Source organism: Prionailurus bengalensis, chromosome B2, assembly GCF_016509475.1.
Source record: "Prionailurus bengalensis isolate Pbe53 chromosome B2, Fcat_Pben_1.1_paternal_pri, whole genome shotgun sequence".
NCBI classification, from domain to species: Eukaryota; Metazoa; Chordata; class Mammalia; order Carnivora; family Felidae; genus Prionailurus; species Prionailurus bengalensis.
The window spans coordinates 75,349,967-75,364,767 of NC_057349.1; the positions used below are offsets into that span (position 1 = coordinate 75,349,967).

At 36.5% G+C, this 14,801-nt stretch overlaps 1 pseudogene; it reads left to right on the plus strand.

Annotated features, from left to right (window-relative positions):
- Positions 1-14,801, plus strand: part of LOC122490498 — a 70,386-nt pseudogene that overhangs the window by 38,848 nt on the left and 16,737 nt on the right.

Consider the following 14,801-nt stretch of genomic DNA (forward strand, 5'->3'; position numbering starts at 1 on the left):
TATTGAAAATCTATTATGTGCCAGGCATTATGTGCCACCAGTTTCTAGGTTATTCATAATTCAAAGCTCTCTAGGGAATGTTGTTATTATTCCTCCTTTCACAGGTGAGGACACAAAAGTTTAATGAGGATGAGTACCTGCCTAATGCTCAACAGTATGATTACACTGGCTGTTCAGCCCAATTGGGTCTGACTCCATTTCTCTTGTGCAGATTCAAAATGAAACTGAACTTGCACGAGGACATAGGTATTTCTGCTTGATTCGTTGTCCCAATTAGTGATACAATAATTTATGACAATTATGGACAATTTAATCAATTATGATAAATGAAATGATTACGCAGGGACTTGGGTGTTCGCACAAGCCTTTGGAGGTAAAATATAGATTGAATTTGATAATTGGAAACTTTGGATGAAGCATAAATTCAAATGTATTTTTCTGACGTGTAAGAGACCCATTTCTAAGACCAAGACTTCATAAAGAGGTCTTATTTCTATTTGTTTTATAATTAGAGATATGGTGTTGATGAGCTCCAGGTAGAAGCATTTGTGGACTTTTTCTCCTTTTTATCCTTAAGGAAATAAGCCAAAATGCTAAAATAAATTAGTAGTACATTAAGTTTGGAAGCTTCAAAAACATGTGTTATTAGAACACACACATACAAGTTATCATATTCTTCATGTAGGATATGCAACTGATGGAGCTTCACTTTCAAAGTATGCTTTTGCACATTTATATTCCAGACGGTACGATTGCATTGATGGCAAGCCCACTGTACATCTTTTGAAATAGCATGTATTCTGATGTATTCAGGATCTATTTAGCACAGCCCAAGGATTGCCTTGGATTTTGTCCCTGACATTGTAAATATAGTAGAGCAGACTAGTAATCATCCCATTTCTTCAAAGGGTTTGAAATATATAGGCACAGAATTACTGCCTAGATTTTCTCATTTCCAAGTGTGCTTTTATACCACACTCTCCATACAGTCAGCATAATTTGAGGTCAGGTACTGTGCTAGTTAGTTATAGGCCACAATATTGGTTTCTAAGGATAGAAAGATATATCTGCCAATTTTAATGGGGCATCAAACCTCTATTCCACTAACCATCATGTAGTCTAATGAACAATAAAAGACAGAAATGTGGGCATTTGGCATGGGAAGGCATGGGGGAAACAACAAATTGTGCCACAGAGATGCTTCCAAAAGTATTTCACAAAGGTCTTACCTTCTGAGTCTCAAGAGTGAATAGGAGCTCTCTAGGAAGTGAAGTAGGATGATATTCCAGGAAGTGAGATGAGTATCAGTAGAGGAAAATGCACAGGTTTTAAAAACAGGAAGTTATCACCAGGTTGGAGGTGAGAGTATGTTGTATGGAAGGAGGAAAGCAGGAATGGCCCAGCAATAGCCCTAGGTTTAAAGGCAGGCTGGTGCAGAGTAGGAATGGCTTTGTATTCATTGTATTCTAAACTTTTTAAAAATGTTTATTTATTTTTGAGAGAGAGAGAGAGAGAGAGAGAGAGAGAGAGAGAGAGAAAGAGCACAAGCACAAGAGAAGAAGGACAGAGAGGAGGGGACAGACTATCAAAAGTGGGCTTTGCTCTGACAGCAGTGAGCCCAATGCAGGGCTCAAACCCACCAACTGAGATCATGACCTGAGCCAAAGTCAAATGCTTAACCAACTGAGTCACCCAGGTGTGGACCAAAAGCCAGTGCAGGGTATTTTGGCTAGTGAATGAAGAGTTCTGTATTTCAAGGAGTGGTGGGATTCAGAGAAAGCAAGTCTGTGTATTCTTTTGATAACCTAGCCCTGTATTTGCAGTCTTATTTGGATATTGAAGTGAAATCACTCATGCTTTAACTCTCCTATCTCCTGTTTTCAGGGAAGATGGCAAATGGCTAGCAGCCAGTTTATATGTAGGAGTTCTGTTCTATCACCTCTCAGTTTTCTCTTTTCTAAGCTGAATTATACAGACTCACTCTTCATTCCTTGCAGGGCTTATTCTCAAGTCTTTTGATATTGCCTTTTTAGCATTCCACTGACCTTGTGCCAAGTTCTTTTCCTCTGCCAATCTTCTTCATCTGAAAACTCATTAATTTATTTTTGACTAGGGAACATATTTATGTAATCCAACCATAAAACCCAAGAGAATCTTTCTCTCCCTGTCCTTCATCTGCTCAATTCTTACAGTCCCCTCCCGAAGATAATCACTATTGTTAGTTTCCTATTTGCCTTTCTAGAATTTTTAGCAAATAAAAACTGATGCAATATATGTGATTTCTCTTTTTTTTTAAACAAGTGTTAGACTTCTCTACGTAAAGTTTTGCACCTTGGTTTTTTTTCACTTAATGTCTTGAAAATATGTCCAAAGAAGTTCACAGAGTTTTTCTTTATTGTTATTCTTCCTTTTTTAAATGCAAATTTTAGTTAGTTAACACACAGTGTAGTATTAGTTTCAGGAGTACATCCAGTGCCCATCATAACAAATGCACTCTTTAATACCCATCACCCATCTAGTCCATCCTCCACCCACTTCTATCAATCTTCAGTTTGTTTCTCTGTCTTTAAGAGTCTCTTGTGGTTTGTTTCCCTCTCTTCTCTCTCCCCCTCTCCTTACCATGTGTTCATATGTTTTGTTTCTTAAACTCCACATATGAGTGAAATCATATAGTATTTGTCTTTCTCTGACTGACTTATTTCACTCAGCAGAATACATTCTAGCTCCATCCATGTCATGGTAAATGGCAAGATTTCATTCTTTTCTATGGCTGAGTAATATTCCATTGTGTTTATATACACCACATCTTCATTCACAGATCAGTCAATGGACATTTGGGCTCTCTGCGTAGTTTGGCTACTGTTGATAATACTGCTATACATTGGGGTGCATGTACCCCTTCTAATCTACATTTTTTAATCCTTTGGGTAGATACCTAATAGTGCAGTTGCTGGATCGTGGTGTACTTCTATTTTTAGTTTCTTGAGGAACACCCAGAGTGGCTATTCTCCAGAGTGGCTGCACCTGTTTGCATTTCCATCAACTGTGCAAGAGAGTTCCCCTTTCTCCACATCCTTGCCAACACCTGTTGTTTCTTATGTTGTTAACTTTAGCCATTCTGACAGGTGTGAGGTGGTACCTTCTTGTGGTTTTGATTTGTATTTCCCCGATGATGAATGATGTTGAGCACCTTTTCAACTTCTGTTGGCCATCTAGATGTCTTCTTTGTAAAAGTGTCTATTCATGTCTTCTGCCCCTTTCTTAACTGGGTCATTTGTTTTTCAGGTGTTGATTTTGAAAAGTTCTTTATGGATTTTGGATACTAACCCTTTATCGGATATATTGTTTACAAATATCTTCTCCCATTCCATAGGCTGCCTTTTAGTTTTGTTGATTATTTCTTTCACTGTGTAGAAATTTTTTACCTTGATGAAGTCCCAATAGTTCATGTTTGCTTTTGTTTCCCTTGCCTTTGGCAATGTGTCTAGTAAATATTTGCTCCAGTGAAGTCAAAGAAGTTATTGCTTGTGTTCTCTAGGATTTTGATGGTTCCCTGTCTCACATTTAGGCCTTTCATACATTTTGAATTTATTTTTGTGCGTGGTATAAGAAAGTGGTTCAGTTTCATTCTTCTGCACGTTGCTGTCCAGTTTTGCCAGCACAGTTTGTTGAAGAGATTGTCTTCTTTCCATTGGATATTCTTTCCTGCTTTGTCAAAGATGAGTTGACCATATGGTTGTGGGTCCATTTCTGGGTTTTCTATTGTGTTCCATTAATCTCTGTGTCTGTTTTTGTGCCAGACCATACTGCCTTAATGACTACAGCTTTGTGATATAGCTTGAAATCTGGAATTGTGATGCTTCCAGTTTTGTTTTTCTTTTTCAGGATTGTTTTGGCTATTCAGGATCTTTTGTGGTTCCATACAAATTTTAGGATTATTTGTTCTAGTTTGCAAAAAATTCTGGTGGCATTTTGATAGGGATTGCTTTAAATGTGTAGATTGCTTTGGGTAGTATAGGCAATTTAACAATGTTTATTCTTCCAATCCACGAGCATGGCATGCTTTTCCATTTCTTTGTGTCCTCTTAAATTTCTTTCATAAGTATTCTATAGTTTTCAGAGTACAGATCTTTTAACTCTTTAGTTAGGTTTATTCCTAGGTATCTTATTGTTTTTGGTGCAATTGCAAATGGGACGGAGTCCTTGATTTCTTTTTCTGCTGCTTCATTATTGGTATATAGAAATGCAACAGATTTCTGAACATTGATTTTATATCCTATGACTTTGCTGAATTTATGTGTTAGTTCTAGCCATTTTTTGGTGGAGTCTTTTGGGATTTCTAAATAGAGTATCACGTTGCGTGCAAATAGTGTAAGTTTGACTTCTTCCTTGCCTATTTGGGTACCTTTTATTTCTTTTTGTTATCTGATTGCTGAGGCTGACTTCCAATGCTATATTAAATAGTAATGGTGAGACTGGACATTCTTGTCTTGTTCCTCACTATAGGGGAAAGGCTCTCAGTTTTTCCCCTTTGAGAATAATATTAGCTTTGAGTCTTTCGTATATGGCCTTTATAAAATGGAGGTATGTTCCTTCTATACCTACTTTGTTGAGGGTTTTTATCAAGAATGGATGCTGTATTTTGTCAAATGCTTTCTCTGATTCTATTGACAGGATCATATGATTCTTATCCTTTCTTTTATTAACATGGTATATGATTTGCAAATATTCAACCAGCGCTGCAACCCAGTAATAAATCCCACTTGATCATGATGAATAATTCTTTTAATGTACTGTTGAATCTGATTTGCTGATATCTTGTTGAGAATTTTTGCATCCATGTTCATCAGGGTTATTGGCCGTAATTCTCCTTTTTAGTGGGGTCTTTGTATGGTTTCAGAATTAAGGTAACACTGGCTTCATACAATGAGTTTGGGAGTTTTCATTCTATTTCTATTTTTTGGAAGAGTTTGAGAAGAATAGATATTAACTCTTATTTGTATGGTAGAATTCCTCTGGGAGGCCATCTGGCCCAGGACTCTTGTTTATTGAGATATTTCTGATTACTGATTCAATTTCTTTGGTGATTATGGGTCTGTTCAAATTTTCTATTTCTTCCTGTTTGAGGTTTAGTAGTGTATGAGTTTCTAGGAATTTGTCCACTTCTTCCAGATTGCCCAGTTTGTTGGCATATAATTTTTCATAGTATTCTTTTATAATTGTTTGTATTTCTGCAATGTTGGTTGTGATCTCTCTCTTTCATTCATGATTTTATCTATTTGGGTCCTTTCCTTTTTTTTTTATTTTTGTTTTTGATAAGTCTAGCTAGAAGTTTATCAATTCTGTTAATTCTTTCAAAGAACCAGCTCTTAGTTTCATTGATTTGTTCTACCGTTTTTGTTTGTTTGTTTGTTTCTATATCATTTATTTCTGTTCTAATCTTTATTATTTCCCTTCTTCTGCTAGCTTCAGGCTTTATTTGCTGTTCCTTTTCTAGGTCCTTTAGGTGTAAGGTTAGATTGAGTATTTGGGACCTTTCTTGGTTCTTGATATAAGCCTGAATTGCAATGTACTTTCCTCTTAGGACTGCCTTTGCTGCATCCTATAGGTTTTGGACTATAGTGTTTTCATTTTCATTTGCTTCCTTGTATTTTTTAATTTCTTCTTTAATTTCCTGGTTAACCCAACAATTCTTTAGTAGGATGTTCTTTAACCTCTATGTGTTTGAGGGATTTCCAAACTTTTTCTTGTGGTTTACTTCAAGTTTCATAGCATTGTGATCAGAAAATATGCATGGTATGATCTCAATCCTTTTATACTTGTTGAGGGCTGTTTTGTGACCCAGTATGTGATCTATTCTGGAGAATGTTCCATGTGCATCCCAAAATAATGTGTATTCTGCTGCTTTAGGATGAAATGTTCTGAATATATCTGTTAAGTCCATCTGGCCCAGTGTGTCATTCGAGGCCATTGCTTCCTTGTTGGTTTTCTGCTTAGGTGTCTGTTAGGTTTCTTGCTGTAAGTGGGGTGTTAAAGTCCACTACTATTATTGTATTATTATCAATGAGTTTCTTTGTTATTATTAATTTATATATTTGGGTGCTTCAAGTTGGGGGCATATTTCTAATTGTTAGCTCTTCTTGATGGATAGACCTTGTAATTATGATATAATGCCCTTTTTCATCTCTTGTTACAGTTTTTGGTTTTTTTTTTAATGTTTATTTACTTTAGAGAGAGACAGACAGAGTGACAGAGGCAGAGGCAGAGTGTGAGCGAGGGTAGAGCAGGGAGAGAGGGAGAGAGACACAGAATCCAAAGCAGGCTCCACGCTTTGAGCTGTCAGCACAGAGCCCGACATGGGGCTTGAACTCACAAACTGTGAGATCATGACCTGAGCTGAAGTCAGATGCTTAACTGAATGAGCCACCCAGGCACCCCATGTTGTAAAATCTAGTTTGTCTGATGTAAGTATGGCTACTCTGGCTTTTTTTTGACATCTATTATCATGAAAGATGGCTCTCCATCCCCTCACTTTCCATCTGCAGGTATCTTTAGGTCTAACATGAGTCTCTTGTAGGTAACATATAGATGGATCTTGTTGATTTTGGGTTTTTTTTTTATTCATTCTGATACCATATGTCTTTTGATTGGAACATTTAGTCCATTTACATTCAGAGTGATTATTGAAGGATATGAACCTAGTGCCATTGTATTACCTGTAGAGTTGGAGTTTCTGGTGATGCTCTCTGGTCCTTTCTATTTTGTTGTTGTTGTTGTTGTTGTTGTTGCTGCTGCTGCTGCTGCTGCTTTTGGTCTTTTTCTTTCTCCACTCAAAGAGTCTCCCTTAAAATTTCTTGCAGGGCTGGTTTAGTTGCCACAAACTCCTTTAGTTTTTGTTTGTCTGGGAAACTCTTTATCTCTTCTTCTATTTTGAATGACAGCCTTGCTGGATAGAATATTCTTGGCTGCATATTTTTTTCCATTCAGCATGTTGAATATATCTTGCCACTACTTTCTGGCTTGGCAAGTTTCTGTAGACAGATCTGCTGCAAACATTGTCAGTCTTCCCTTGTAAGTTAAAGACTTTTTCCCTTGCTGCTTTCAGGATTCTTTCCTTGTCAATGCGTTTTGTGAGTTTGACTATATGTCTTGACAATGGCTGGCTTTTGCTGAAATTAATGGGAATTCTATATGCTTCTTAGATTTTGATGTCTGTGCCCTTCCCCAGATTAGGGAAGTTTTCATCCATAATTTGTTTACATAAACCTGCCCCTCTTTCTCTCTTTGGATCTTCTGGGACTTCTATGATACAAATGTTATCATGTTATAATAAATTGCTGAGTCTGTCTTCATGATCCCTGACCTTTGTTTCCCTCTTCCTTTCAGCTTCATTATTTTCCACATTTTTATCCTCTATATCACTAATTTGCTCCTGTGTCTTGTCCATCTTCATTTTTATGGCCTCCATTTGGGTTTGCATCTTGGTTATAGCATTTTTAATTTTGGCCTGACTAAATTTTAGTTCTTTTTTCTCTGCAAAAAGTGGTTCTCAGCTGTCTTCTATGCTTTTTTCAAACCCAGCTAGTATCTGTATGATTGTTGTTTTAAATTCTAGTTCAGGCATCTTATTTATATCTGCATGGACTAAATCTCTGGCCATCATTTCTTCCTGTTCTTTCTTTTGAGGTGAATTCCCCCATCTTGTCATTTTGGAGGAAGAAACAACAACAACAATAATAATAGTATGAAATAAAATTTTTTTAAAAAAATCAAATAAAGGAAGTTGGATCCTAGGTGTGTTTTGGTCTTCTTGTTAAGAGAAGCTTGATACAAAAAAAGAGAGGGGCACCTGGGTGGCTCAGTCGGTTAAGCATCGGGTTTCAGCTCAGGTCATGATCTCACCACTCTTGAGTTCAAGCCCCTCATCAGGCTCTGTACTGACAGCTCAGAGCCTGGAGCCTGCTTTGGACTCTGTGTCTCCCTCTCTCTCTCTGCCCCTCTCCTGCTCATGCTCTGTCTCTCAAAAACAAATAAACATTAAAAAAAAATTTTTAAAGAGAAAAAAGAAAAGAGAGAAAAAAATTACTAATTAAAAAAATAATAAAATAAAAAATTTTGCTGTTTCTGTATCCAAGAAACAAAAACAACAAAAACAAAAACAGAAGCAACAACAACAACAAAGCAAACAAACAAATGGACAAATAAAAATACCCAAATAAAGCTAGGTCCAGTTTCCCCTATACAGGTGAACATGGGGGCTTGATGGCTCCTGGTGGGTCTTTTGCCTGTGGAGAAGCTGTATCCTCTCCACCAAATGCACTCCAAGCAGGGGAAGCACTTCTCTCTGCAATCCAGGAGATCCTCAGACCTCACTGCTTAATCCAGGGGCTCCACCCTGCTTCCTCATGGGAGTACCACCAGGGACTGACCTTTGAAACTTCAGACTCTGTGCTCCATTGTTTATAAGAAGAAACTGGCAAAAAACCCAAAAAACAAAAAACACCTTTCCCCCCGTCAATGGTTTTGGGGGACAGTTTTCTTGTGTAGTCCCCTGTATGTGTTTTCATTCTTTCTATCTCGTTGCTTTCAGGGAGTGCTTTCTTGCACAAATCCAATGTGCTGCTCTCTCTCCCCCCTCTTTCTCCTCTCCACAAAAATGACTCCCTCCCTTCTGTGGCATTGTAGTTCTTCTCTTGCCCAACTTCTCCATACCAGCTACCTGCCGTGTTCTTTCCCTCAAATTGTGAAGATTTTCTTTAATCCCCATATCGATTTCCTGGGTGTTCAAAATGGTTTGATGTTGATCTAGCTATGTTTGGGGGACAAGACAAGTCCAGGGTCCCCTTACTATTTTGCCATCTTAACTCCTCCCTCTTCATTCTTTTTGAAGATGGTAATAATCTATTGTATGACTACAACATAATATAACCAACCCCCAATTGGTGGACAGTTAGTTGTGTGAAGATATTTGCTACACAATTTCACACCTGCAAACATATCTGGTGGATAAATTCTTGGGAGCGGAATTTCTATGTTAAATGAAATATATATACAATTGTAATTTTAATAGATAATGCCAAACCACACTCTCCCACTATAATAAGAGAGATCTTGTTTCCTCATACACTCACCAGTACAGTGTACTGCCAACATTATGATGTTTCCAGTCAAACAATGAAAACTCTTATGCTGTGGTACATTATATTTGCATTTCTCATATAGGTGAATGTGAAATACTTTCATTTATTTAAGAAACATTTTATAGACATCATTTTCTTTGAACTGTTTATTCATACCTTTGCTGATTTTTCTGTGAACTGTTTATATCCTTTGGCCACTTTTCTAAATCTTATTGACATCTTATGAACTTTTTATATATTTTATATTCATGTTGGATCCTTTTTTTTTTTTTTTGTAAATTGTATTCATTCATATCCCCTGTCATGCTTCTCCTGTATCATGGGGGCTGGAAGCTGAAAAGTACATTTATTAGGCTCACTTTCCCCTCTGGATGCAATTTATATTGTATGAATAAAATGCACACCTATATTGCTTTGGAAAGTGGAAAGAAGGCAGAAATCATGTTCTCTTCCAGCAGTGAAGGCAGATGAGTGGGTTTCAGCTGCCAGGAGTATTTGCAGGAACCTTCAGGTTCCCCTCCTGGCCACCTTCCCCATGAGTATAGAGGCGCTGTGAAGTGGACTGCAGTTTCCTGGCATGCATCAACAAAAAAAATCAGCTGAAAAATCTTCTATAGTTCAGTAAAGGAGCATAGTATAAAACTAATATTCAAAAATTATATATATATATATATATATATATATATATAATTCTCTCTATATACATACTTATAGTCAATATAACAGAATGGTGGAATGAAAGAGCCTATTAACAATAGTGACAAATAGGGGTGCCTGGGTGGCTCAGTGGGTTAAGCGTCCGACTTCGGCTCAGGTCACGATCTCCCTGTCCGTGAGTTCCAGCCCCGCGTCGGGCTCTGTGCTGACAGCTCAGAGCCTGGAGCCTGTTTCAGATTCTGTGTCTCCCTCTCTCTGACCCTCCCCCGTTCATGCTCTGTCTCTCTCTGTCTCAAAAATAAATAAACATTAAAAAAAATAAAAAAAAAACAATAGTGACAAATAAGAGAAAATATCAGAAACTAAAGGTAGTAATAATTAGGCAAAAACCTATATGAATTAAATGATAAAATGCTCCTAAGGAAAAATAAGACTTAGATAAATAGAAAGGCATTTATCTTCTCAGATGGTAAAACTCATTAGCATAAAGAATTCATTTGGGATTTTCCTTGTTACTTAGTCTGGTCAATTTTGGTGACTGTTCGGGAGTCTGGGTGGCTCAGTTGGTCAAGCATCTGACTTGATTCCGACTTAGGTCATGATCTCACAGTTTCATAAGTTCAAATCCCACATCAGGCTCTGTACTGACAGTGTGGAGCCTCTTTGGGATGCTCTCTCTCACTCTCTCTCTGCCCACCCCCGACTCATGCTTGCTCTCTCTCTCTCAAAAATAAATAAATCAACTAAAAAACTTTTTTTTTTTTTTTTGGTGACTGTACCATGGATGCTTAAAAATATATAGTCTCTATTTTTTGTTTTTGTTTTTTTAAATGTTTATTTATTTTGAGAGAGAGAGAGAGAGAGAGAGAGAGAGCGAGCGAGCAGGGGAGGGGCAGTGACAGAGGGAGAGAGACTCCCCAGGCTCCACATTGTCACAGTGAGTCCAATGCAGGGCTTGATTCCACAAACCATGAGACCAGGACCTGAGCTGAAATCAAGGGTCAGGGGCTTAACCAACTGAGCCAGCCACCCAGGCGCCTTTCTACTTTTTGAATATCAGATATCTATTAATTTATCTATCCTATTAATTTTGTGATCTAAGTTTTCTATATTCTTGTCTTTTTCCAATTTATCTCTCATGGACTGAAAGATGGATTAAAGTCTCCTGCTAGAAATGTTTTTGTCCATTTCTGGTATTTCCTATCCTTTCTGAATTATGAAAATGTATCTGTGTTATTTTGTGCTTAAGTAAATATTTCTAGCTGTCACACACTTATCATTAATTGCAAATTTTAGGAGTATAAAATGCCTTTTTATTGTCTCCTTTAATTTTCTTTTTCTGGTAATCCACTTACTCTGATATTACAGTTGAAATGCCTGCTTTCTTTTGGTTTATATTTACCTGATATGTGTAATTTTACCCAGACATTTATTTTTCATTTCTCTGAATCACTTTGTTTTAGCTTGAAACTGTGTTTTACCTTTTGATCTAGTCTACAATTCTTTTTCTTTTCATAGATGAGTTAAATCCATGTATATTTATTAATTTGAAAAATAATAAATGGGCTTCATCTTATTATATTTTTATAACAAAATTTATATACAATTTATAATTTTATAATTTTATAATAATTTATAATTATTAAATTATATTAAAATTTATAATTTTATAATAAAATTTATATATAATTTTTATTATAAAATAATAAGTGGGCTTCATCTTATTATATTTTTTATATTTGTTGGTTTTATTGTTTTAAAAAAGCATTTTACTCCATGATCTATTTTCTTTATTTTGATATGGGTGTTTCATTTTATATTTAGAAAATTCAGTGTTTTGTGGTTACTTGTGTAATTATAAATATATAATCCCCTTAGCCCTTTAATTTTTTAGACACAATATCTCTTTTTCCCTGCTATGAACAGATGATTAGCTTATTTGCACATCATTCTCTCAACTTCCTCCCCCTGCCCTCCCAATTTTGATCAATAATATATTTTTAAAATTTACCTTTGTGCAACTTATATATTCTCATATTTCTATTACTTCACTTCCAACTTTAAATGATTTCACTCAGATACATTACAGATCATTGTACTTACTCTTCCTCTCACCTTTTTCCCTTATGCCCATTTCAATCTGTGATACTTAAATTACTTTTATACTGCTGGGCATACAACATTTACATTTTTCTATTGCAGGGAGGGTATAATGTTTACCATTTTGTTTCTTTCCCTCTAATCTTTATATTGTCTTTTCTTATTTCTTTCTTTTCTTCTTCTTTTTTTTTTTTTTGGTAATTCCAAATATGTGTCGGATTTCCTTAGTCTGTTTCTGTATCATTTTCTCCCTAATTCTTTTCAACTTTTAAAGAAATAAATTTCTTTTTTGTTTTGATTATTTTACTGTGTTTATTTTATTTGATTTGTGGTCCCTCCAATTTTGCCTTATTTCTATGATTTTTTTTCCTTTTGATTCTCTGCTTGTTTCCACTAGCTCACCTTTCATCAATACCCATTGATTCGCCATCCCTTCCCTGAGTTCTTACATTGCTGTTTTCTGATCTCCTTATAGAGAGTTAATAGCTTCAATCATTTTTTAAGCCCATGTGGCTTCCTGTCCTGTTTCTCTCTCTCCACTTAATCAATGAAATTCTATGTTTACTTGCAACTTTTGCCATCAGAACAGGGATATATTATCCAGGCAATCTCTGCAATGTACAGAAATTCATGAAAATAGATGGGGCATAAATGGAAAGAAATAGTGCTTTCTCTTTAATGGAAAGATAGTGTTTGACAAATATTAATAAAACATAGGGTTAGACTTTATGGAATTTTTATTGACAAGACATCAAGTTTAAGCTTGTGTTTGAAAGAAGATTATAGTATAGGAAAGCAGTATGAGAAATGACCTAGTAGAAATGTAATGATTGTGGTCCTTGGTGAGAACCTAAGTCAGCAAATTCACTATTGTTATACAACAGCTGGGAACTCATGAGACCTAAATTGTGAAGCAATACCAACCCAAGTTCTTGTATATATGCCCAGGGAGGGATGTGATATCAATAGTTGTGGATAAGATGGTTTAATGAATTTTTTATACTTTTTAAATAAAATATATTAATCTAAGCTCTATAACCATGCTTATCTTGTATTCTAAATTTTACTGAAATGCTCAGGAAAGGAATATGCTACTTGGACACTTATGAAATGAAATATATCCTCATGGATGTGCTATTCATTCCTCCATAAATATCTCATAGTACTGTGTGTGGCCTATTCTCTAGTTAATAAAATCTCTAGTTAATAATATGCATGCTGGGGCGCCTGGGTGGCACAGTCGGTTAAGCGTCCGACTTCAGCCAGGTCACGATCTCGCGGTCCGTGAGTTCGAGCCCCGCGTCAGGCTCTGGGCTGATGGCTCAGAGCCTGGAGCCTGTTTCCGATTCTGTGTCTCCCTCTCTCTCTGCGCCTCCCCCATTCATGCTCTGTCTCTCTCTGTCCCAAAAATAAATAAACGTTGAAAAAAAATTTTTTAAAAATAATAATATGCATGCTGAAGTACTTAAGGGGTATGTACTGATGTCTGTAATTTACTTTAAAATGCATAAAAATAAGATTGATAAGTGGACAGAGGGTGGACCAATGGATACTTATATGAAAAAGCAAGTATAGTGAAATGTTAATGATAGAATCTAGGTGATGTTCACTATGAAATTATTTCAACTTTACTGTATACTTGAAAATTTTCATTGTAAAATGTTGGGGGAAATATGGACATAAAAGAGGGGCACCTGGGTGGCTCAGTCGGTTGAGTGTCTGACTTCGGCTCAGGTCATGATCTCACAGTTCGTGAGTTTGAGCCCCGTGTCAGGCTCTGTGCTGACAGCTCAGAGCCTGGAGCCTGCTTCAGATTTTGTGTCTCCCTCTCTCTCTGCTCCTCCCCTGCTCACATGCTATCTGTTTCTCTCAAAAATAAATAAAGATTTTTTAAAAATATAAAAAAAAGAAATTACTGTAGTTGTTACAATATATAATTACTACAGTTTAGTTGCTGATTTCATGGTATTTAATTCCAATTGGTAAAGCTGGAGGAGTCAGTCACAACAGCTTGATGATTTATTTCTATTCTGCCTTTTTCTCAAAGTTGTCTGATTGGCCTACTAAATTAAGAGGTTGGGTTGTCCTAACTCAAATGTCCATGGTAAGAGGCTCCTGGCCAGGATCTGTTCAAGAATGGAGGGACTAACACCCAATGGAGCCAATTTCAGTGGAACCACTGCTAAAGCAATTCTCCTATTACTATTTTGAAATCAGAAAAATTACTTCCCAAGCAATCTTGTCCTGGAATTTCACTGGAAACAGCACAATTTTTGTAGGTCATGGAGGAAACTTCCAAAGTGGGTATCCAGTTTTGTAACCCCCAGTTAGTCATCCAATATGTGGGTTCCATAAACTCCAACACTCTAAATTTTGGTCTCTTATCATAGATGGTAAGTCTGGATGCTAGATACCAACTTCAAATAGGATATTTCTAGAGCTTGCCCAAATGTAGCAATTCAAATGGGTTGTTTTAATGAGGCCAAAGGGTACTGGCCTAACAGATTTCTTATTATTTTATTTTATTTTATTTTATTTTATTTTATTTTATTTTGAGGGAGAGAGTGTGCACATGTGCGTGCGAGCAGGGGAGGGGCAGAAGGAGAGGGAGAGATAGAATCTTAAGCAGGATTCGTGGCCAGCACAGAGCCCTATATATGGGGTTCAACTAAAGATCATGAGATCATGACCTGAGCCGAAATCAAGAGTTGGATGCTTAACCTACTGAGCCACCCAGATGCCCCTAATGGATTTCTTTTAAAAGTTAGTTGCTAAGTTGTGGCCTTCTGTATAACATATAACTTGCTAACATCCAAATCTCATAGGTTAAGCCAAAGGTATACATTTTAGTGGTGGATAGGACCACAATATGGTTACATAAGATGGTTTCTTGGCTTTCAATCA